This window comes from Mustela nivalis (genome assembly GCF_964662115.1).
Source record: "Mustela nivalis genome assembly, chromosome: 9".
NCBI classification, from domain to species: Eukaryota; Metazoa; Chordata; class Mammalia; order Carnivora; family Mustelidae; genus Mustela; species Mustela nivalis.
Window position 1 is genome coordinate 79885238 of NC_139028.1, and position 24483 is coordinate 79909720.

A 24483-nucleotide genomic window follows, 5' to 3' on the forward strand; every position below is an offset into this window, starting at 1 on the left:
CCAGTTACTGATTCCCCAAGCAAGAACGGTTCAGAGGTCATCTGGGCCCCCAAGCAGGTGAATGTCTCAGCTTTTGGGACCCAGAGTCATTCTCCTCTTTATGAGCAGGATGAGATACTAAGAGGGACAGTTCTTACAGGCTTGGAGGTTTGTCTGTGGCTCCAAAGCTGAGGCCAGGTGTTCCCACTTTGTAAAGCAGGGCCTGAGCTGTCTACACTGGACTGGTTAAGAGGTGACTAACAACATCCTTGGGGATCCTACTTCCAGGGTGAATAAAGGCAGCCAGGGGAAAGATTGTCTGGAATCACTCAGAGAGGTTGAAGTTGTCTTCGAGAAGGGGGGCTGGCATCTTATTCCCAACCAGGTGCCTACTAGTCCTCATGGAAACCCATAGTGCCCTCTCTCCATCATGTGCTGTACCTTGGGACTGAAGGACAAGTGTTCCCAAGAGGCTGGGGATTCACCTGATGAGAAGAGATACCCCTGCCTTCAGAGCAAGGAGGGCAGCAACCGTGAGAGAGTGTGACCTTTCCTCAATAGTGTGGCAAATGGCCAGTGAGTGGTAACCAGGCTGAGCCTGGGCTGCCCACCAGGGAGGTAGGACTTCAACACCAGACTTTCATGAGAACGCTGGAGGGCAGGTTCCCAGGAGGAGTGAGAGGCCACCCCACAGGATGTGGAAGCCAAACTGTGCCCATGTGCACTAGGCCGTGTGCGCACTAGACCACCGGCCATCCAGGGCTCCCTAAGCCAGTTAACAAAGACATTACTCACATTCCTGAGTCAGCATCCATCCTTTCCCCAGTAGTGTCCTATTCCATTTCCCCACTCCCCCGCCCAGTTCTGGAGGGACCAGACACAGGAAGGCAAGGGGAAGGGAGGGTAGATAGGAGAAGGCAAGCAAACCCCTCTTCCAGCCCTCTTCTGCTCTCTGGCTCCACAGCTCAAACCTCAGCCAGAGACAGAGGACATACACAGAGTTGGGAAAGAGCCACGTTTTCATTTAGATTGTACTAGACTTCTTATTACCTGGAGATGAGATTGTTCAGATACCCAAAGGCAACCAGAAAAACTCTGGGACCTGCTTAAGATATTGTCCAGGGACGAGGAAGGGAAATTTGACAGGGCAACGTCGGAAGGGAGAGAAGAAGAAAGCTCTTCCTGATGTTCACTTAATAAACTGGCCACATGAAGGAAATCAGTGGGTAAGAAACTCCAAATTTCCTTCCAGAGCCCCTCAGTGCCCCTGCCTTATAATAGGAAAGAGGAGCAGAAGAGGATACACATTCATTAACCACTTACTGAATGCAGGCCCTCTGCCAGAACCTTCTTCCCTAAAACATCATTAATCCATGGATCCGAATAATCCATGGGTTTGGGATGAACAATTCACAATCTCTGTTTCATAGATAAGGAACCTGAGACCCAGGGGTCCGGTGACTTGCCTGAGGGCAGGTGTGCATGGTCTCTGGAGCAGGGATTAGAATTTATAAGACTCATGGGCAGGAGCCCTGTTTGTGTGCTCACTGCTCTGTCTTTAGGGCCTGGCACTTAATGGGTGCTCGGTAAACATTTGCTTAATCAAAGCCTGCCTGGCAGGGGCTTACAGCAGCTCGCCCCTCTCTTTTCTTTCTGCAGAGGTGTGTAGCAGGTTGATTTGTACTGGGGATCGGGCTCCAGACTGTACCTGCTGCGGGGGGACAGACCACGTGTTCTCTTCCGCGAGGGACCCCCTTAACGTTACCCCCAGAGGAGGGGCCTCAGAGAAGTCACAGGACCCAGCCCTCCCCCATCCGTGGGCGTGTCCGCCTTCCCGCGCCGAGGCCCCAGGTGGCTGCTGGGGTGGGGGGCGGCGCCGGCCAGGCCCCGCCCCGGCCCCGGCCCCGCCCCTGCCCCCGCCCCGCCGGCCCCGCCGGCCGCCGCCAGGTGTGCGAGCAGTCAGCTTCTGGGGCGCTGTGTTGCGGAACATTCGAATTGGCAGGGCTGCCGCCGCTCCACACCGCGTGGCTCAGACTGGTAGCTTAAGCAGATGTCTTGTCAAAACAGAGTAAGAAACTGTGAAGAAATAGTCTGTGAAACCCAGCCATGTCCTGCTTCCTCTCATTTCTGGGATAAAATAGCAGTGGGGGTAAAAAAAAAAAAAAATGCTTTTTAGTTCTGTCGGAATCGTGTATTTCACGCGAGACCCGTGCACAACTTCTAGAATTGTGATTCTAGGTCAGATTGATTCTCCTGCTTTTCCTCGCCCTTGCCTTCCTCCTCTCCAGCTCCCCCCACTTCTGGCCCTCCCCACCTCTCCTCTCCTCTGGAGACACCGCCTGACTCCACAGCCCTGGGTTCCAGGGGCTTCGGAGGCCAGCACGTTCCCCTTCCCTTTGTCTGAGGAGCAGAGGGGAGGCTGGTGAATAATTGATGAGGGGCTGCTCTCTGTGGAGGCCCAGGGCTGAGACTGGGGTGGCGTGGGCCCTCGGAGAGGGCGCAAGACTGGCCTATTTGGGAACCTGTGGGGTGCAGAGGGCAGGGGTTGGGAGGGGAAAAGTGTTTATCACCTATGGTTTTCTCTTTGCCCCACTTGGGACCACTGGGGTCACCGCGAACGGGGGCAGATGGAGCCAGGAGAGGGCAGGGGTGTGTGGGACGAGTCTGCAGGGAATTCACCGGTTTACAGCCACTGGGTGTTCAACCTCCTCACCCTGCCCCTCTTGTGCTTCTGTGAATCAGTTCATAGAAACCCAAGGGCAGCACCATCACAACAACTAGGGTGCCTGGAAGCCGGAGCCTGCCTTATTGGACTCTGGGCTGCTGAGCTCAGGAGCCAGCCCCGCCCCAGCCTCCTCCCATTCCACCCAGAGCAGGGCAGAGTCACCCCAGCCAGAATCCCATTTGGGTCAAAGAACCAAGAAGAGGCTCCACTTGTCACAAGGCTGGGGAACAACATGAAGTGGAACCACTTTGTGGCAGGAAGGACAGGGAGAACCGTAAATTATTCAGTCTTGCAGATATTAGAGGCATTTTGGAGAGAAAGTGGGGAAAAAAGATTATTTCAGCGCTGTAGTGTGAAAGGGCTGAACCGTGTTCATTGGCCAGCATGCTGTGAGGATTTTCTGCTTTAAAGTAGCTTTCTCTGCGGAGCTGTCTCCTGGGCAGCAATTCTACCCAAGGAAGAATTTGCTTACTCCTTTAGCATTAATGTTGCATCCAGTGTGTGTGTGTGTGTGTGTGTGAGAGAGAGAGAGAGAGAGAGAGAGAAGGAAAGAGAGAGTGTTCTACTCAAGTAGATGAAATGAATGTGTAAGCAGAAATTCTTCTTGTCCATTGCCTCAATGGAGTGATAAAAAAGGCAAATTTCAGCAGCCCTCTCTGCCCTCAGCAAGGCTGTGTAAGATGCTTTCCATGGACACATTGTACAGGAAAATGTCACTAGGGTGAGGGGAAGCTGTCCCTGTCCCTTGAAAGAGCCCCGCCCGGATGGACTCCTGAGAGGGACAGCACTCTGGATGCATGGTCCTAGCCCAGCCCAAGAGGGCCCTCAGCCACAGCCTCTTTCTAGAAGGTCCCCCAAACGTTCCCCATCTCTAGAATCTGAGCTACAGGAAGTCAACATGCCCCCCCCCCCCATCCGAGCTCTGGGCTTCTCAGGTGTTCCTTGCATGGTCTTGAGCAGGACCCTCATCTTTCAGGGGGAAGGTGAGGGCTCTGCTCCAGAGTTTGTCCAGACTCCCTGAGGAAGGAAGAGCGGTGGGCACCCCTGCTTCACTCCAGGTTCCCTTCTGGTGCCCTCCACTTAGGGCTCATGGCCTTAAGAGCATCAGGATACCCAAATGAAGACAAAGTGCACACACATGTGCACACACACACACACACACATGCACACACACACACTCATGCACACACACATGCACACACGTACACTTTCTCCCTCTCTCCCTCCCCCTCCCCCTAGGGTGGCTGAACGAAGTCTTTGGTTACTGTGTTGTCAAATGCCCAGGGACCGGTGAGCTGGGATGGCTGGTGGCCTCAGTCTGGTCTGAATCTCCACTGCCAGGCTGCATTGTTTGTAACAAATGGTTATATTTAACAGAAGATCCCATTCAAGCACACTTTGGCGTGGCAAATTGAATCCAGCCTTGGCTGCTGCAGAGCTGAAGGTCTAGCCATCCTGTTTTTGGGGAGACACGCCACAGCTGCTAGACTCCATGGAAAGAGAGGTTGGGAGGCTGGACCCAGCTCTCTGTGGGAGTCTGGGAAGTAATCAGATGGTGAAGGCCCTGAATGGGCGGCAAATCCTCTGGGCTTTAGGCAGAGTAGTGCTGCCCTCTGCTGGCCAGTATGAGCTAAGTCACTGCCTGGGCAGCACATGTTCTCTGATGCTCCCTCTGGTCAACTCAAAGGGCCTTACACCCCACAGAAAGGGAGGCTGGCTTCTGTCCTCCCGCACTGAGAGAAGGGGACAGAGCATCCGATCTTACTGCCTCCTGAAAAGCTGTGAATGTTTTTTTCTTTTGCTCTGTGCCTGAGAGGTAAAGCAAGATGTGTGGGGCAGCAAGGAAACTAAGTCCGGGCAGTGTCCTCCAAGGGCCAGAAGTGCTGAAAAATTTACATCTAGGTTTTTATTTTAGTGTGTGGCTCAGTGAGGTAAGCAAGCTGTCCCGAAGACACAGCTGGCAGGAAGCAGAGCCAAGATTGAATTCAGGATGTCTGATGCCAGCGCCCCCCATGGGAACCACCTTACGGGTTAGGATTTCTCTCTGGATGTTGGAGTGAGGGCAGGGGAGATGCCAGATCCCACAGGGGTGACACCAGACTTCATGGAATAAACTTCTGTCTAGAAAATGGGTCCTTTTGAACAAAGCTAGTAGAGGCGGCCTTGTGGGGCAGAAACCTTGTTAGTCTAGCTTTGGGTTCTAGCTCTGATGTTCAAAGCTCATGTGACTTTTAAGTCACTTGTCTTCAGGGATTCTGTTTTCTCACCTATAAAATGAGGGACGTAGGCAAGGACTGGAATCAGATGCTGTTGTTTTACCAGCCAGGATCTTTCTAAAAATGATTTTCGATCTCGGGACGCCTGGGTGGCTCAGTCAATTAAACGTCTGATTCATGATTTCAGCTCAGATCATGATCTCAGGGTTGTGGTATCAAGCCCTATGTCGGGCTCCATGTTCAGCACGGAGTCTGCTTGAGATTGTCTCTCTCCCTCTGCCCCCTTCACCCTGCCCTTTTTCTCTCTCTCTCTCAAAAAAAAAAAAAAAAAAAAATTCTCATTTTTTTTCTCATGGACACCATGTTTTGAAAAAAATCTTATCTACCAACATGTGTTGTAATAATTTATTCCTCCTCTTATTTTGATTAAATAGAGATCTGTAACTATCTTAGATAGGCTTCTCAGGGAATGCAGGAAGCCAGGGCTTGTTGTGACAGAGTAAGAGGCAGTGGCAGTGGGGAAAAAAGAGGTTGGAGAAGATGTCTGTGACACAAAGGCCTCAGCCCATCCCCAGGGCTGAGCGGAGGGCCTGCAACAGCTGTCTCCACTTGGTGAGAGGGCCAAGTCTGCAGACCCGACGTGGATCAGGTGAGAGCTGCAAGCTTGGTTAGGCAGCTTCCTTCAGGCCAGTGTTGTTCCTGGGGAGAGAGGGAGCCGTCAACAGCAAAGGACACTCCCAGAGCTGGGGACATGCAGGCCTCTGTCCTGAATTGGGTTCTGAGTGTGACACAGCACAAGATCCACTATACCGGTGTGTTCTTAAGCAGCAAGACACAGAATGACCTTCAGCCTAGAGAAGATGTACACGTAAGGCCTCATTGAAGGTCAGTGTTAATTTTTATGAGATGCTTTAAAAGTAAAACTTGCTCACAAGCCACAGTTTTGCTTTCCCAGATACAATAGGCCTAAGTACCCCAGGCTGAGAATGTGGTCCCTCCTTCCTAGCATTCTCTGAGGGTATGGCTTTTATATCCCAGAAATCCCAAGGAGATATCGCCACCAGGGAGCAATGGTGGATTCCTCCAGTAGGCCTGCTTCTGTTCCCATGGTGCCTTTGGGAGAACGTGCCTTCCTCTTGGCGGCCAGCCCCAGTCACATTGCATGGCTTGCAGTGGAGACTGAGTAGAGCTCAACCCATGCTTATCACCTGGGTCGGACGCCCTTGATCAGGGCACAGCCTGCACACCTGTCCATGGCAGTCCTGTCCTCTCATTTGTCTTTTCTGGCTCAACAGCTTCCCTTTCCTCCCTCTTTCAAAGCCTTCTCTCTTTTCCCTCCCTCCTGATTGTCAGAGCATTCTGCTCCCTGGGTGTCAGGGAGGATGTCTGAGCTCTGAAAATGCTCACTTTGCCACTATTGGGGATCTTGCCCAAGGAAACAATCTAAAATGTGGAAGATCCTTTATGCAGGAAGATGCTCACCCAATGTCATTTATAAAAGCGAAAGAGTCAAACCCTCCTAATGGCAGCAAACTAGAGAGGAATGGTATACTATGGTGCATCAGCAAAAATGGAAAACCGTTAAAAACTATATGGCAAGAAATAGCATAAAAACAGGTTTAGGGTTAACAATGCAGGCAACAGAATTATATTATACAACTGGAGGACAAAAATAGGAAATAAGTAACCGGTTAGAGACTGGTGGGAGTCTGAACTGTTCCCGGGCTTGAGGGGAGACACCACAGCAGGTGAGTCTTAACTCTTTATGTGCAACAAAAGCTCCTTTTGGCTGCTTGGTGAGCCTGTGGGTCCCTCTTGGCATGTTTTTAAATGCATGCAATATAAAACATAGAATCTCCAAGTACACCAATGGTATTGAAAAATGAGTATCAAAATATGAAAACAGATTTGCAATTTAGTAAAGTGTGTATTTCTTTTTGCTACCGCGAGTAATAAGGATTATCTAGGAGCACATCAACTAGGTACCATATATATGAAGGAGTGGGGAAGGCAAACAAGATTTCAAAATACCTGCAAAGATGAAAATGTGGCGTATAAATGCCTGACATTTCTATTACTGATGGTGTGGCTTGCTTAGCTAAGACTCACTGTGATTTGATGCTTGTACTCATAATGGATGGAAATGCTGCACTCAAGTTAGAGGCTGATGAAATAAATTTGTCATGTTTCCCATCCTGTTCACATTCCGCTGAATGGACCCTGATTTTAAAACCCATGCATCTTTCTTTCTTTCTCTTTCCCTTTCTTTTCCTTTCCTCTCTTTTTCTCTTTCCTTTTCTTTCTCTTTCAATTTCCAAATTTTATGTAATAAACATGCATTACTTCTATAATGTAAACTAATCGGGGGGAAATGAAGACTAAATAAGACTAAAAAAGCAAATGAACAAAGACAGAATGATTCAGACTTCACAACCACTTGTGTTCCCGCGTGTCATCTCATCCACTCCCAGGTTCACTCTGTGAGAGATACTGTCCATATAGCTATTTGGTGGATGAGGGCTTTGATGCCAAGGGAGGTTAAAGGACTTATCCAAGGTCATATAACCAGTAAATGATGGAACCAGAACTGAAACCCCGGTCTGTCTTTTCGGGAGCCCAGACTTTTACCTGTTAGACTCTACAGATTCTTACAGTCTGTGGCTAATGATGAGTAAGTTGAATGTAGTGTTTGCGTGTTTGATTTATCCTAACTCCTGGAAAGTAATTTCAGTGCAAACGTCTCCCTTTGGCTGAATGCTGTCTTTGCAATTCTTGACGACTGATGGTGTGTTGGGCTTGGAATAAGAAAACTAAGAGGTTTCTGGAGGCTTCAGGTCTGCTGATGGTTTGAGTAGGGACTTTTCTCTTTCCCCAAATGCTCTGATCAGTTCTCCTGTAGGAGCCTCGAGTCACCTTAGTTTGAGCTATACATGGGATGCAGTGAACATGACAAGCCCTGGCTAAAGCAAGACCCAAACAGAACAGAACAGAGCTGAACTTCAGTTGGGAAGGATGGAGTGGGGTCATGAAGGTTCCTGCAGGAACGACAGATTGCTGAACTGCCTTCTTTAGCTTGGGGCTGTGTAGAGGCCAAAAGGAGGTTATAATAGGCAGTGGCCACTGGAGGGAAGCATTGAGTCAGGATTACTGAGGGGCTCTTGGTCTGGTTCATATGTGAGCCCATGGGGAGGGTCCTCTTGGAGAAGGGGATGCCCCTGTGGGACCACACTCAGCAGGGATGGTCTCTTTAATGACTCTGAGAGGCATGACCTTTTACGAAGAGGCAGTATAATGTGGTGCTTACAAACGTGGACGATGGAGTTAGCCTGCCTAGGTTAAATACAGTTTTGCCATTATTGCGTGTGCAACTTTGGGAAAATTATTTAAACATTCTGTGCCTCAATTTCTCCATTGGGGTGGATGAAGACAGATGAATTAATACAAATTAGGCACTGTTTTATTTGTCTGCTTTTGCAAAACAATCACCCTAAACGACTATTTACTTGCGCACGATTCTTGAAATAAAGGCAGAGCTCCAGGGGGCGCAGCCCTCTCCTCCAAGCAGTGTTGGCTGGGACAGCTCCAGTGGGGCTGGGAGATCCAAGAGGTCTTCCTCAAATGTATGGCGCCTTAGCTAGCGGCTTGCTGAGCTTCTCTTTTGAGCGGGTCAGTCGGAATATTTTTACAAGGAGGCTCAGGACTCCAAGAGAATGAATGAATACCAAAGCTGCCACAGTCTTCAGGCCCAGACAAGGAGCTAACACAGAGAAACTCGCACCACATTCTGAAAGTCAAAGCAAGCTACAAGCCAGCCCAGACTCAAGGAGAAGAGGAAGAAGCTCCATTTCTGTCTGGGAGTAGTTACTTGCACCTTAACGATGGGAGGAATTCTGGGTGCCTCTCTCTGCAAACAATCCAGCACAGATACTTAGAACAGTGCCTGGCATGGGGAAAACTCTCCAAACATGGGGCCCACGGTGGCCGCTGAGCAGACCAAGGCTGAGAGACACTGCAGAGATTTTCCCAAGCTCACACACCTGGGAAGGGTAGAGCTGGCATTCTCTGGCAGATCTTTGTGAATCCAAAGCACATTCCCTTGCACATTGCCCGTATAAGCTGTGTGCCTTTGGCCAAGGCACTTAACCTCTCTGAGCCTTTTTTTCTTCATGTGATATCAGATAGACAACTACCTCATACAATTATCGTGTAGACCAATGAAGGAAATACCCAAGAAAGCATCGTATAAGCTATGAAGCATGGTGGGAGCTTGCATTATTTTGAGATATTACTTTGAACATTATTAATCAGAATTTGTCTCTTGCTGGTAGGATCTGGATTCCTGTTTACCTTCTTTGACACCAGCAGTGAAACTAGGATAATTTGGTGCTCCTGAGTGGCTCTGTCTTAAGCGACTTCCTTCGGCTCAGGTCATGATCCCAGGGTCCTGGGATCGAGCCCCGCATCGGGCTCCCTGCTCAGAGGGAAGCCTGCTTCTCCTTCTCCCCTCCCCCCGTTTGTTTCCTGTCTCCATGACTCACTCTCTGTCAAAAAACTAAATTAATTAATTATTTAATTATAAGCCACTCTTATCTGTTTGGTAAGGAAGTTTCCAAGAACCGCCTTATATGAAAGATGAGTCTGGAGACAGGAAGTTGCCTTCTTGTGAAACCTCTGGCCTCTTCTCTTTCCCAAGGCCAGCCTGGTTCTTGTATTGTGTCCTCTGGCTGGGCTCCAGAGCCCCCTTCTCAGTAGACCACTCTGTGTCCTGGGCCTTCTGCTCATTGAAGGGTGGACAGACAGCTTTCCCCCTGCCTGACCTACCTGGCGTCGCCAGTTCTTGAATGGCCTCTCTGTTAGCCATTCCCCTCACGTGCCTGCTCCGTTGGAGCTGTGGGGACCAGAAGCTGTGCTTTTATTAAATTTCATCCTCATCAAAATTGCATTTGGTGGTTTTCCAAGTTATGACTTCCTAATTAGCTCTTTGCCGAAGCTATTCTTCATTGCTTCACTCAGGATCAGTAGTCAAATAGCCCCCATTTTCCTGACGGTTTGGCCTCCTTTGATTATGTCCCTTGCCGAAAAAGAATAAAAGAATGAAGCTATGCTTCCTGAGCCATCCAATCTCTAACCACAGCTTCGGAAAACCCCTGACATTCCCAGGCTATCTGCAAGCCAGACATCTGCTTCCTGCATGCAGGAAAACAGCCCCTCCTTGGGCTGGGGGTGCTGGAAGTTGGGCTTTTACAGACTTGCTGGGTTCAAACCTTAGCTCTGCTCTCTCCCAGCTGTGTGATCTCAGGCACATGAATCAGATTCTCTGGGCCTCAGTGTCTCAGGGTCTCTGGGTCCCTGTGTAGCTTGACTATGGTCCTATCTAGAAGCTCCCTGCCCTGGAGAATGCCCTCAATGACACTGACAGCACTTATTATATTCTGAGGACAAAATGAAATACCATGAGGGAATAATATGAGGGCATAGGGAACCAGAAAACACTACACAAATCCTGGATTCCACAAATCCTGGTTTTTACTACCATGAAGAATAATTAGCTGTGTGGCCTTGGGTAGCTCACTTTAGCTTTCCAGATACTTGGACTAGAGAGTGGGTTATAAATGTAGTGGCTTTCGACAGGAAATGAAGTGGAGCCAATAGGAAAAATGCTATGTCAACAGGTATTACTATTTAAAAAAAAAAAAAAAGCACATGGTTAGAAAAAGTTCCAAAGTTAAGTAAGTTTGGGAAACTGTGAGTTAAACAAAATTAAACAGGTGTCTTTCCCTAGGCTCCTCTGAACCTTGAACGTGCCCACTTACACAGCGCGTAAGGGAAGAAGACCACACGTTTCCAAACTTCTCTGACCACAGACCCCTTTTCCCACTAAGACTAGGTTCTACTGAAGGCACCTGCCAGGTGTCCCACCTGATCTCAACCATCCCTTCCAATTCTGACCTTCAGCCAGCCCTCAGTTTTGCTTGGGTCTATATGGTCAGGAAAAGGAATGCCTCATTGATGATAAGAGACAGGAAGTGGGTTTTTTTTTTCCTTTTACTATTGGTTTTCACTAAGATTACAATAGAGCACGGCTTGGTGTGGCCAGCTGTCGGTGAAACACAGGTATATGCGGAGATGATCCTAACCGAGCTTCCATCGGAAGGGATCAGGGGAGACTGGAGTGGGGGGCCAGGGAAGGGACACCGTGCTGGGGCCCTTCTGTTATTTAGGGAAAACCAGGAATCACCTGGACTTAATGCCCACCTCGGCATAACAAGGGTGAGGTTCAGATATCCAAGGCCTGCACTGAAGGCTGTTTGAGGCTGGCTATTGCTTTCAGGGCACTGCTACTTTGACTGATGTCTCTGCTTTCATGAAAGAGGTAAAGTAAACCAGTGAACAAATCGTGAGCTCCCAGTCTTACCAGGCATCCAGAAGTTACTTAATCATTTTCAACAGCTTTTCTACTTCAGATACATGTTAGGGAGTCCCTGGGGTCTCAGTTCACTCGCTGTGAACTCCAAATTCCACGGCCCACATGTCGCTAAAGCCCTTCCTAACTTTTCTGCTTCTTAGACCTCTCAGACACTGAGTGCCTCGAGTGGGACCTCTGCCCTGCATCCTCCTGGCCAAGATCCCACAGCCTGTAAGTCGGGCTGGGTCAGGCTTGGCATCTAGCCCTGCCTAAGGAGAGGCTTCTCCAGGGTCCCAGGCTGCCATCCCTGGGGGAGGAGGAATGGGCTGTGGGCGGGGGACTCCAGGAGATGTGAGCTGAGGTCTCTGATGTGCCTTCACTCCGATCTTCCCTTCCTGCCGTCACCCTGGGCCTGGGTGCCAGCCATCTGGCCATCGAGCCTCCAAAGGGGTAGCCTCATGCCTTCGTGCTTTATTTCATTTAATCCTCCAACCATTCCCCTGACAGTGGTAGCAGAGGTTTCCCCTGCTATTCCAAAGTAAAGCATTCCTGGGAGACCTTTCCGAAGCCGAAATGGGGTAAAACAAAGAATCACAATTTACATAGGAAAAATTCTCAGCATTCCCAGACACCCTCCCCAGATAACCTCTCTTAGGCTTTTCTGATACCTTAGGACACATATTGATAATGGCTGCACGAAATAAATCGAGATAGAGCCCAGATGCTCGAAGACGCAGTTCAGAGCTGTGCGGCTTGAGGCTGAGCGGCTGAGTGTAGTTCCCGGGGAAGGCGCATGGTGGCGCCACTCCTGCTGTTGGAGTGCGGAATGTACTCTAAGGGCTGCCTGCAAAGTGTACACTGAATGCGGTTTTCGCTTTTTGTCCTTTTTCATAAAAGCAACGGTCCGCCTCAGATGTCTTTCCGTTAGCCAAAGGAGGTACTAATGGAAGCCTTTTGTAAAAGCAAAGTGATGAAAAGCAAACTTTCGAGAAGATACCTGTATTATACCCATTCTACAGATACCCTTATTCAGGCTAACTAGTAAAAATAACCAAAAACCACAACAGCTGACATTTATGGTGCTCTCGCTGTGTACCAAGTGTTACCTATATTGTCTCATTTATCCTCACGTCCCTTTATAGGAAATACAGCACCTCCAAGTGAGCAGATTAAGAATGACAGTGACCAAGTTATGCGCAACTCCCCAGACTTTGGGGCCAGATCTCTTTCTGGACGGTGGCAAGCCTAGTGGACAATCACAGTAACACCCGGGGATTCCGCACAAACTTTTGGGACACCTTGAAGGTGTCAGGTGTCCTTTAGGGAAGCACAAAACCTTTACAATAACCGCCCTCTTTATGAGACATGGGCTAAGTCTTCACTTAACCTCTTTGACCCTTGTTGGTTTGGGGGTTTCCCCCTCCCCTTTTTTTCAATTTCAGGTTTTGGTGGCCCTGGAGCTTGAATGGGGCTTGGGACTAAATGAGCAACAGGCTAGAATTCTAAGATGTTTGAGTAGGGATTATGTCTGCATAGAGCTGGGAGATATAATGAATCTCAGAACTCAGGAAGGAAGGAAGGAATGGACCATGGAGAACAAAGTCCAGTGCCTCATTTACAACGATGGGAAGGGAAGCCCAGACTTGATAGGGATTCACTCTACACCATAGCAGTTGTCCTAGGGCTGGAGCCCCGGCTGTCTGTCTCCTGGTATGCTGATCTCCTGCACTCAGAGCCTATAGGACAAGGCTGTTTCATAATCAAGTTTCCACTGAAAGCCAAGCATATGCCTTGGTGGTATGATTGGTGGCACGTCAGGGAATCACTGGCCATTCCTCCATTCCCTGACCACCAATCTACTCTAGTGAGTTTGCCCTGGGTCCTGAAAATAACATCACCCTTGAACTTGGAGTAGGTCCTTCTAAGAGGCCTTACCTACCTGGGGAAGGTATTAACAGCAAAGCCCTAATTAACTTAACATCTGGGCCCATTAGCACACACTGAGACATTGGACAGCTAAGTTTGATTGCTCCAAGAGCCAGCGGGAAGCCAAAAGAAATACAGAGACTGCAAATATGGGTACACAGAATTTTCAAAACTTAGAGACCTCAAGTCCTCTCATTGCTTAGATGGATAAACCAAGACCAGGCAAAGAGGCTTTTTCAAGACTGCCCAGTTGTTAGGGAAACAACCCCCCCCCTCCAGAAGCACTCTTCTACTTTCTCAGCCTCTCCTCTCATGGGCCGTCCTCCTGGCGGATCACCAATCAGGGCGGTGGGGAGGGAGGGGGGGCGCGCGCAGGACTCTACCATCAAAGTCCCAGCAGTCTGGATAGATTTTATAGACAAACTTGGAGGCTGAGGGTCGAATTTACTCTTTGTCCTCCTTTGACACGGAGGGACTTTTACAGACCACAGTCCATTTCTCTGCTTGTAATAACCATAAATTAAAATGACCACCTTGGTTGCTATTTGAGCCCTTGGATGGTGAGGCAGCCCCCCTGGCTTGCAGTAGATCTCAAAGTAGGATCCAGGAATCAGTGACCCAGAATTCACCAATGTCCTTATTAAAATGCACTTCTGGGTTTTCCGCGACTCTCTGAATCCAGATCTATGGGAACAAGGCCCTGGAACTGGCGTTTTGACGTGTGTGCAAGGGATTTGCATGCACCCTGAAGTTAGAGACCCACTGCTAGTGTGGTGGAACACAAACCCTGGAGTCAGGCTGCCCTGGGTTCTAACCTCAGTTCTGCCAGTTACCAAATATATGGCCTTCAGCACCCCTGAACCTTGGGTTCCTCATCTGTAACATGTGCAGGCAGAAATCATGATGACCTCATAGGGTGATTGAGAGGGTTTAAGGAGGTGAACCAGGTAAAATTCTTGGCATCTAGAAAGTGCTTAATAAATACTAGCTTCTACTAATGGCATTACTCTTTAGAGATAGTCCCTGTTTTCAGCTGTGCACATGGAAGCTACATGGAGGTCCTGGGGGTCCCAGAAGCCAGTCCTTCACTCTATCTCACTCCACCCCTCGAAGGGGGGGGAATTTGCTGAAGAAGTCAGCCACCCCTCCCCCGCCCGCCACAATCCCACTCTGCGGCAAGGGTCTCGGGGCGCAGTGACAATGGCCACCTGCAGGGGGAGCCATACACACACACAGGAACCCCTGTGGAAGAGGTCTCTCAGTGGGGAATGGGTTGAGGCTGGGATCAGCATGTTTTCTCGAATCTTCCTTCCACTGCAGAGAGGACTGTCTGGGGATAGTCACAAGACAAGGTGCAGCTTTTCCTCTTGTTGCTCGAAAAGTGAGACCTTGAGCCGGCTTGATGCTGGGCCTCTCCCCTGAGGCCTCCGAAAGCGCCTCGTGGTTAGAGGTTGATGTTGTTTTCGCCACCCAGTCTGGTCCTGGCAGAGCCTTCGCAGAGTGCTGGCCACGGCGCCTTTCTAAGGAGACTCTTGGCAGAGCTGTGATCTGGGCCTCGTGTTCTTTTTTCCATCTGAAGAAGCACAACTGATTGGGGGTGGCTACCACACTTAGCCAACCCCCTTCACCTCGAGTGGGGGTGAAGAGTGACATGGGCGCGTGAGGGTGCACAGACCTGCCCTCTGATCCCAAGCTAAGTCAACTCCCTTCCTGCCATCCCCTAGGGAACAAGGCATGAAGAAGCCCATCACCATGGTTTAAGCACCTACTGTGTCCTCTTCTGTACCTCATGAGCATTCTACTGAGGTGGAATGGAGATTCAGAGAGGTCTGGTAACTTGCCCAGGGCCACACAGCTAGTAAGCAAAGATAAGGATGTCACGTGCCACCAACGGAGAGCTTCACAGATTTGTGGGCTGGACGGCAGCCATATCACATGTGCTCAGTCCTCCAACAGCCAAGTTTGTAAACCCCGGTGTCTATAACCCTAAAGCCTTCTCCTGCCCCTGACTCCACACTGCCCCAAAATGCTTCAACAGACTACTCTATTTCCCCAGTCTTCCAAATTACTAAAATTCCCATTTGTTCCACAATTAAAATTCCCATTTGTACCTCTTCCCTCTTACCCAAGGGTACTTCAGTGAGGATGGCATGCGTGGCTCAATCATGGTCCCAGTTTTTGATTTGCCCCAAATTCCTCGTCTTGAAAGCACCAATTCCGTGCTCCTCTCTGCTCCTAGAAGCCCACAGGTCAGAGCATCTCGAGTTATGGGGCGACTTCATCCCCGGAGAAGCCCGATCCCTTGCGTACCCCTTTCGTGGCTATCTGGCGTGGGCCTAGATTGACAGCCCTCCTTTTTGTCACAGGAGTGGATGCCAGCGAAGTGACTGCCTCAGTCCACTCGTGGCCTTGAGCACACCTAAAATACACCGTGTCTGTGTGCAAACACGTCTGCTTTTGTGAGCACCCGCCAAGATGTGCATTTCAAAGGTGCTGTGGTGAAGGAGTCCCGGGCCATCTCTGTTTTCGGCCCCGCCGTCTCTCCAGCCGCCGGGAGCGCCAGCTGTGGCCTGATGCGGACCTGCACCTGGAGGAACAGATCCTGTAGCTTCTCCTCCTGGAGCGCTGGGCTTCCTCTGGTTCACGCTGGCGAACTCTGAGGTCGGTCCACGGCCACTGCTGCAATCAGACCGGGGGACAGCGCCCTGCATCCCCCTCGCAGGGCTAACCAAGGGGGTCATTTTCATTTACCTGCCTGTTCACAGGCAGAGAAACAGAGGAGGAGAAACGGACAGGCAGTCCGGAGTGAAGGGCCTCTCTGAATCCAAAGGGGATGGGGGCTGACTACCACCGTAAGCCTCAAGTTTATCTGTGAGCTTGAGTTCTAGGAACCCCATTTGGCTCAGTTATGAGATTCTTTCGGTCACTGTGACAGCCAGCCCTGTGCCAGAGAGATGGGGAGCCTGGGCAGCTGAGGGCCAATGGCCTAGGCTTGGTACTGCCTGGGGACCTCGGCACTTCTGAGCTGCTGGTCAGCTAGGAAGTTCACGGGGCAGAGAGGGTGGAGAGCAGCCGAAGGTGATCTACTGTGGGTGCCGCATCCTTATAGTCCCATCATGAAGGTATCTGTAAGCTCAGTCTAGGTATCAGAGCCAGGGAAACTGAGGCCTGTGGAGGCCCGGTTACTAGTCTGTGCTCACAGAAATGTTCTAGGAGCACATCGAGGGACAAATCGAGGGACAACTCAAATCCATGCATTTTCGCTATTGTCTGTGAGATGGAATTTCCCAAGTCCCATGGAGGGGTCTTCATGTGACTTATGGAAGGGGACCCGCGCCGGCTGCGGCTGTCATTTCTGCCGGCAGTGGGAACGCTGTCCTGGTGAGGGACGATCGACGTCAGACCAGAGACTGGACGACGGAAGGTTGTTTCTGAAATATTTATCCCTGCAAAGTAAATATTTCTGTCTCCATCAGTCCAGAACTTCCCAGCTGACAGCTTCCTACATACTTCTTTTGCTTTTCACTTTTGTCTGTGGACCTCTTGCAGCTGAAGGAAGAAAGGCAGGCGAATGACCCAGCCGGGACAGGAACTGGGAGGCCGGGGCTGTGGAGGGGAAGCATCTGGGTGGGCATCCCACGTGGTAATTCTGGAGGAAGACTCAGCTACTGGAGAACCAAGTTGGGGCTTTCCGTGTGGTTTTGGGTCAAGGTATATTGTTCTCAGCAGTCATCTTGCAGGCTTACTACTGTAATATTCTCACATCCGTTCCCTTCTCTCCTGTCTCATTAGCCCTGCTAAGAGAGTTCAATAACTTGCCCAAGGCCACACACCTAGTAAGTTCTGACGTTCCATCTCCCCAGGGATGGCGTTGGCCTCTGCTCCGTAATCAGAAGGCCCTTCACGAGCTGGACCTGCTTCTGTCAACAGGCACATTCTTGGGCTTCTCACCGTGGCGCCCTCTGTACCGGGCATGCTGCGTATCAGTCCCTCGGACACATGCTCTCTTCCTAGACCTCACGCACGAGCCGCGCCTCCTGCCTGGGACCCTCTTTCTCATGTTATTATCTTAAAAAAAAAAAAAAAAGGCCCTCATGGAACCTTCTTAAAGTCCTTCTTAGACTACAGTTCCCCTCTTCTGAGGGGCCTCCTCTCACTGATCTATCTGCTCACCGATGTACACACACCCTGTCCCCAGCCTCACCCCTGGGCAAGGGCTCCCTGCACGCATGCGCACCCACATATACACACACACACACACACACGCCCTATCCTAATGCTGATCACACTTTGTGTTTTTGTTTCATCTTCTGATTCACCCAGACTTTGAGCTCTCTGAGGGCAGGGCCTGTCTCACGGCTGCAACCCCAGCAGCTGACGCAGGGCCTGCTTCCCAGTAGGTGCTCAGTAAACATTGGGTGGACGAACGTGCGAGCAGGGGAGCGAGAGCACAAGGCCCTGTCCTTTGGCCTGGCCCATCGTCCTCCGTGCTTCTCACCTACAGTCTGTGTGAGTCTGGTTAAAGGGCCCATCGCTCGGTGCCTCAGTTTCCCCCTCAGAAGAGTGGAATTAGTCATGGTGTACCCCAAATCTTCCAGCACTGTGCCTGGCACATGGTAAGGGCTTCATAAATGATGGGAATTTTGTTCTAAGTCGTACATTGATCTTCATTCGTTATCTCCAGCTGGGGAAACCTGTGTTAGGTGCTGAAGCTTGCCAAGGACAGTTCCCCTCCCAGAAACAACAAACCACCAAACCGACAGAGGACAACATTATTCCTTTTGAAAAGCTGGCCTCAGATGGCATGGTACAAAATCTCATTTTCTCCTTGACTTTTTGTTTGGGAAATGCTTGGTCTCCGAAACCCAGGGGGGACTCTGCCTTGGTGCTTGAGATCAGGAGGCAGTCCGGCCCCTTTCTCTCAGGTGTGCCCCTGCTGCCTCCACTGTCCGGAACGGACCTCTCCCCTCCCCCAAAGTCCAAGGGCCATCTTCCTCACCTCCTACGCTTCTCAGAAGTCATCTACTCAGCGCGCCGTCCGTGGATACCCAGGGACATTCTAGCAGCCTCTGCTCTACATAAAGCTGTGGGGTTTTCCTTCTTAGCACATTACCTGATGGACCATGTTATCTATTTCTTTATCTCACTGATTATCCCCTCTTCTTCTCCAGCCCCTGTAGTAAGGGGTTTGAAGTCCGGGGTTTGACCATCTTGCTTGTTGCCTTTTCTCTGGCGCCCTGAATATACCAGGCACCGAGCATGGGCTCCGTGCGGGTTTGTTCCAGGTTTGAGCATACAGCTAGGAAGGAGGATTTGCTGGCAGGTTCTGAATTTAGAACTCACCTGGTGCAGGTCTGTGCTTTGTAGAGAAAACCAGTCTGTGCTGAGCTGTCTCTCTGGGCCAACCCCGGGCTGTGCATGGCATCTGTCATTTCAGTCCCTCTTCACAGTAACCTTACAGGGGAGAACGTTGGGGCTTGGAGAGATGATGAGACTTATCTGTCACTGGGCAGCAGAGCCTAGGGACTGTGTCCTTTCACTGGTCAGAAAGCGATGCCTTGGCCCTGCCATGCATTCTAGCCTTTCAGGGAGGTCTCCCTGGGTGGTCCTTGAGCTTGGAGGCTTTGCAGGGCCAGAAGGCCTATCTCTCCTCACCTGTCTGTGTGCGTGGGTGCCCTTGGCATATGCGCCGAGTCAGGTGGCCCAGGCAGCTTTCCGCAGTTGGAGGTGGCAGGCTCATTACCAGCTCCAGGAGGAGCCGCAGGGATGTGTAGGGAATTGTCTGAAAAGTGTGCCGAGAACCGTGGCCTGGAACGGCCTTCCCCTTCCACCGCCTTTCCTGGGAGAGTGGGATGCAAGGGCCGGGCCAGGACAGGCAGCATGAGAGTGTGGAGGGTGGTTTCTGCCAAAGGAAAATACTAGACCTGGCTTAGAAAGACCTGGGTTCTGAGCCTGGCTCTGCAGCTGACTAGTTGTGTGAAATTGGCCATGTTTGCAGAATATCCCCGTGTCCCTCGCTCATACCATCTCGGGGGTAATCCACGTGTACCTTCCAGACTTGTGGGAATGATCCATGACACTGTCCAGGTAGCATGCCTACCTGCCCCTCGTGCAGAATAAATCATAGCTCTTTTGTGTTTATGCCTTGCAAGCTACAACCTCCTCCCTGGTAAATTGCAAAATGTAAGGTTTCACTCAGCAGAACAGCCTGGCGCACAGTAGACGCCAGATAAAAGTCAGTCCCTTCATCTTCCCCTTCCTGTCCTACACCAGCTTCCAGACCTGCGTTGTCCTTGGGGATGCGACACCCTGACCCTGCCCTGGAGGTTTGCTGTGGGCTCATGGTTAATGGGCCGTCTTCTCAGGGCAGGAAGCCTGGGGGCTGGGATGGTCATTTTGGTACTCTCGTATTAGAAGTCCCCATCCCTTTTTCCTTCTTTCCTCTCTCCCCACTCCCCCCTCCACCCTTCTTCCTTCTTCTCAATTCATTTTAACTGAGGACCTACGAAGGGTCAGGCATTGTGTTAGGCACTGTGAAGACAGCTGTGAGCAAGACAAGGTCCCTGCTATCGTGGAGCTTCAGTCTACTTGGAATCCAGCAAGGAAGAAGAAAATAAATGTACAAGAAAATAAAACAAGCATTATGAAAGCAGAATGTCAGATCCTACTAGGAGCTGATGGAGAGGGGAAGCAAAGCTGTTTTAAATGCGGAGCCAGGAGAAGCATGACTAAGGAAGCACTATTTGAACCCAGACTTGAAAGATCAGGTTGACCTTCTGTGCTCAGCATTGGGAGGAGGGATTTCAGGCTGCACAGCGGCACACGCAAAGGCCCTGGGGAAGGATGTCCTCTTTCTTGGGGGCAGTGGGCCCCAAAAGGAAGCCACAGCTCTGCTCCTGCAGCTCAGGCAAGGCAGACAGGCTTCATCTCTAAGTGTCGGCCCCACTTAAGATCCTGCTCCCAGGATGTCCTTTCTGCAGTTAATTTGTTGCAACTGGCAGAGGTTAATCGTGTTCATGTTGCTCAGGACCCGTGCCAAGGCCAGCCCTTCTCACAGATGCTGGTTTAAATTAGAGGGGGTTTTTGCTCAAGACCAGATTCCAAACTGGTCCTCTTTCTGAGCCTTCCTATTGGGCAGACCAAAGAATGTTGGCTGAAGCTGGGATCATCAAGCACAGGTGGGAGATGCCTGATCCTGCCAGTCCAGGGAGAAACAACTCAGAGCCCATCAGCCCCCCACCCCCAAACCTGTCTGGCTCCCTGCTGCTGCCAGAATGCCGACCAGACCTGCTGATCTCCCATCCAAGGCGCTCCACGCTCGGCCCCCACCTTCCTCCTTCCTCCTCCTCTCTGCACACACCCTCCTACCTAGCTCTCTGCCTCTGCCCACTTTGCCTTCTGTCCCCGCAGGGAAGGTTCTACTCATTTTCCCTGGCACTGCTCAAATTCTGCCTCCTGTATAAGGTCCTTACAGATACCTCCCTGGGGGACTCCTCTTCTCCTTTATTCTCCTAATTTCTCTTATGCCCCTTTAAGGTATTGGCCATAGTGTCGATCGAGTTGGGGAGACTGAGTTCCACCCACGGCATGAGCACCTGGAGGGCGGGGGCTGTAGGTGTGCATCTGCCGTTCTGGGGCCTCACCCAGGCTCATGGGTTCAGGTGTTCATTCAGCAAATGCTTATGGAGGGTCGGCTCCAGACCAGGCGCCAGGAGAGGCAAAGGGGAAAGAGCTGTAGGTCAGCCTGCTCCTTGCTCTTCAGTGGTTCCTAGCTTCGTGCAGGGGCCAGGCCATGAGGACACCATGGTAATGTGGAGGGCTGAGCAGATCAGGGTGCCTGTTCTCACAAGGGGTACCCAGGAAGGCTTCTCAGAGGAGGTGACAACTAAGACATGGAGCCACGCAGTGAGGGGTAGGGGGCAGGGTCACTGGCCCCAGGTGCCCCAGCTAGCACATGGTAGAATGAGCCCACAAACTGGGGTCAACGTCCGTGCCAGAGTGGGCTCCCCTCCTTCTCCACACCCCCCAGTTGGCACCCTCCTTTCTGATCCTGCTCCACGGAGTGAAAAGGAAAAGTATCAGACCCTCTTGCCCCCAGCCTGGGCAGCTGTGCCACATTCCACTGCCAAACCTTCTATTTCCAAGCTACTTCAGACCTTTGACGAATGCCCTGGTCCTCGGAGTCACAGAAGCTGTCAGCAGAATCCGAGGCCAGGGAACAGATTTCCCACCACGGGGGATTGTGGGACAGTTTTCTTCTTACTCATGGTTTTTTCTTTCTTTTCTTTTTTTTCCCCCTTTTTTCAAAATAATGCATACTAATTGTAGAACATTTGGGGAGAAAATACGAATCACCCATAATTCCGCTGCCCAGAAATAACCATTGTTAAGGCTTTGCTGTATTGAAATAGCTATTTGGGGATTTTATTTAGAAGTTGCTACAATGTATAATTACGGCTTATTAATTTATGCAAAGACATGAATATAATTAACTTGTATATATCGAGCTTGTGGTAAAGACTGGCACACTCTAGTGCCTGGAAAGCTCAAAGAAAGAAAGAGGGAGAGAACTAGGTCTCACCACCCCACTGTAACTAACCCCCTTCATGCAGATAAGGCAAGATCCAAACCCTGTGGTCGAATAGACCTTCTCTCACATATCCTAATCATGACCCATCAGATAGTTATTGTTCTTATTTCCATTTTACAGATTAAAAATAGAAAAATAAAACCAACAAGACGAGACCAGTAGGCCCCATAACCGAGAGCACAGGGTTGGGTTGCCGTGCCTGGGGTTGAACTCCGGGTCCGTCCTGCTTTCCAAGTGTGTGTTCCATCTCCCTATCACACGGTCTCCGTGGCCTTATCAGAAGCCTCAGAGAGAACACGCATGTTGCCCTGATAGATGGCCAAGCAGAGACAATTAATGGTTGTCCACTGGGTGCTACCCTCGTTTCTTTATCAAGCCCTCTGTTGGACCAGCCTCGGGGGGACTCCATATACTCCCTCCGGTCGTTGTGAGATCTCAGCCTTCCGGGGAGGAAAAGGACCACAGAGGATCAGCTAGCTAAGACGGTCACTGCATTTGGAAGAAAGAAATAGGGTCTGAGGTTGTAGAGTCCCCAAGAGATACTCTTGCTGGCTGCTGGCCGGAAGGCGTCCCAAAATAGATCTCATGTCATGATTACAGCAGCCTTGGCCTGACCCTCAGCTTGTAGGCTCCACAGTGACTCCTACCATCCACCTCCCGCAGATCAGTCGATACTCCAGACATAAGGGCACTTATATGGGCAGGACGTTGCAGGCTGGATTCTGTAGGCTGAGATGGGATAAGAGGTATAAATCGTGTCCCAGTGTGCGACACCTAGAGAAAGACAGGGCAGAATGCGTGCTTGTGCAGGGCAAGCCTGGATGGTGCTACAGATGAGACAGAGGTCCCCACTGGCTCAGGACAGAGCAAGTGCCAAAGGAGACACGGCTGCTGAAGGAGTCCCACATCAGACAACAGTGGCTGGGCCCTTGTCTTCCTGCCTTGCTCGGTTACTGGTTGGCGCTGCCCAGAGGAAGGCGTGCCCTCCCTGCCCCTGGCTATCAGGTGTTTTTTTTTTTTTTTTTTTTTTTGCAGGAGGAATTGAGGCATGCATCTCTGTGTATGTCACACAGGGAGAAATCTAACCGTTGCAAGGACTGGAAAGCTCCAGTTGGTTTCATCAGTGAATTCACACCCCATAGAACAGCAATGTGGGAAGCTAAATATATTCAGAAGACTGCTAGCTGGGCCTGGAATCAGACCATAGGAATTATAAAATCGAAATTCTTTTTTTTTTTTTAAGATTTTCAAAATTTATTTGAGAGAGAGTGAGAGAGAGCCAGAGCACAAGTGGGGAAAACAGCAGAGGGAGAGAGAGAAGCAGCTCCCCGCCGAGGAGGGAGCACAATGTAGGGCTCGATCCCAGGATCCTGGGATCATGACCTGAACTGAAGACAGAAGATGCTTAACCCAAGGTACCTAAAATTGAAATTCCTAATGGCATCAGGGTAAGATAGCCTGACAAGGTGACAAGCTGACTACTCTCACTTTAGGCTTTTAGGGCTGCCATAACAAAATGCCAGAGATTGAATGGCTTAAACTACAAAAATTTGTTTTGTCTCCATTCTGGAGGCTGGAAGTCCAAGATGAAGGTGCTGATACACTTGGTTTCCCCGGAGTCCCCTCTCCTTGGCTCATAGATAGCGGACCTCTCATGCCTCTTCACATGTTGCCCCTGATGTCTCCCTGTGTGTCCTAATTTCCTTCTGATAAGGACATGATTCAGAATGGTGAGTTTTTAAGAGACATAATTCAGCCCATAACAATCCCTAGCCCTTCTTTGGGTGGACAGTGTCTGCCTAATGCAACTGACGCAGACACAAGTCTTGCCTTGTTGAGTCCATCCTGCCTCTACAGAGAAGGGATGGTTGACATGGGATAAACTTTAAAGAGGTACCTGGCCATGAAGGGCCTTGGATGGCAGACTAAGGAAGTTGTATTTTCTCCTGAAAACCAGGGGAAATTCTTGGGGGGCAGTGGCATGATCAGATGCATATTTTTGGAAGATCACTTTGCCCATCACTTGGAGCATGGGTTGAAGGAGGCAGGACAGGGAGAAGGAAGGCTCACAGTCAAGAGATAATTGTGGTAGTCCAGAGAAGAGATAACATGGCCTGAGATAACATTGCTATGGGAATGAAGAAGAAAGAACGACTTTCAGAACCTTTTAAGATCCATTTTTGGTGGCAAAGACTCAGAGAGGCCATTCAGATGTCCAATCTGCTCATCAAAGAATGGAAACCGTGTTGCATGAGTCATCTTTTTAACATCAAAATGCTTCCTCTAGGTGAAATCTTGAATGGGAGAGCCACATATAAACAGATTATATGTATTGAGGTTTATATTTTGTTTTGGCAGAAGTCATAGTAGAGATACCAAATCTCTGCCCATTGGGGTGCCCCAGTATCTCCCAATGGGTTCTGGAGATCCTGTACCCATCCTTAGGGTTTCTCTCCCTCCACTTCTTCCTCCAGTTGGAGGCAGACATTGAGCTGGTACACATTGGTGTAACCACATCTTAACCAGTTGGTGATACCACCTGCCCTGAGTTCTCTATGGGCCTCCCTGCTCAACATCTTCCAACCATCCAGCCCTTGCCCCTGCTCCCTAGACCTCTCATCAGTCCAGCAGCCCCTGGGAC

The 24483-nt window shown here is 50.3% G+C and overlaps 1 protein-coding gene and 1 pseudogene across 3 annotated transcripts in view; both read left to right on the top strand.

Moving 5' to 3' along the window:
* LOC309841267 (RNA-binding protein with multiple splicing pseudogene) overlaps positions 1-15860 on the top strand; it is a 34337-nt pseudogene extending 18477 nt beyond the window's left edge. Inside the window, exon 3 of the transcript in view lies at positions 15800-15860. The product of the transcript in view is annotated as an RNA-binding protein with multiple splicing pseudogene (transcript). The remainder of the gene's footprint in view (positions 1-15799) is intronic.
* NAV2 (neuron navigator 2) overlaps positions 1-24483 on the top strand; it is a 712574-nt gene that overhangs the window by 184616 nt on the left and 503475 nt on the right. The window lies entirely within an intron of this gene.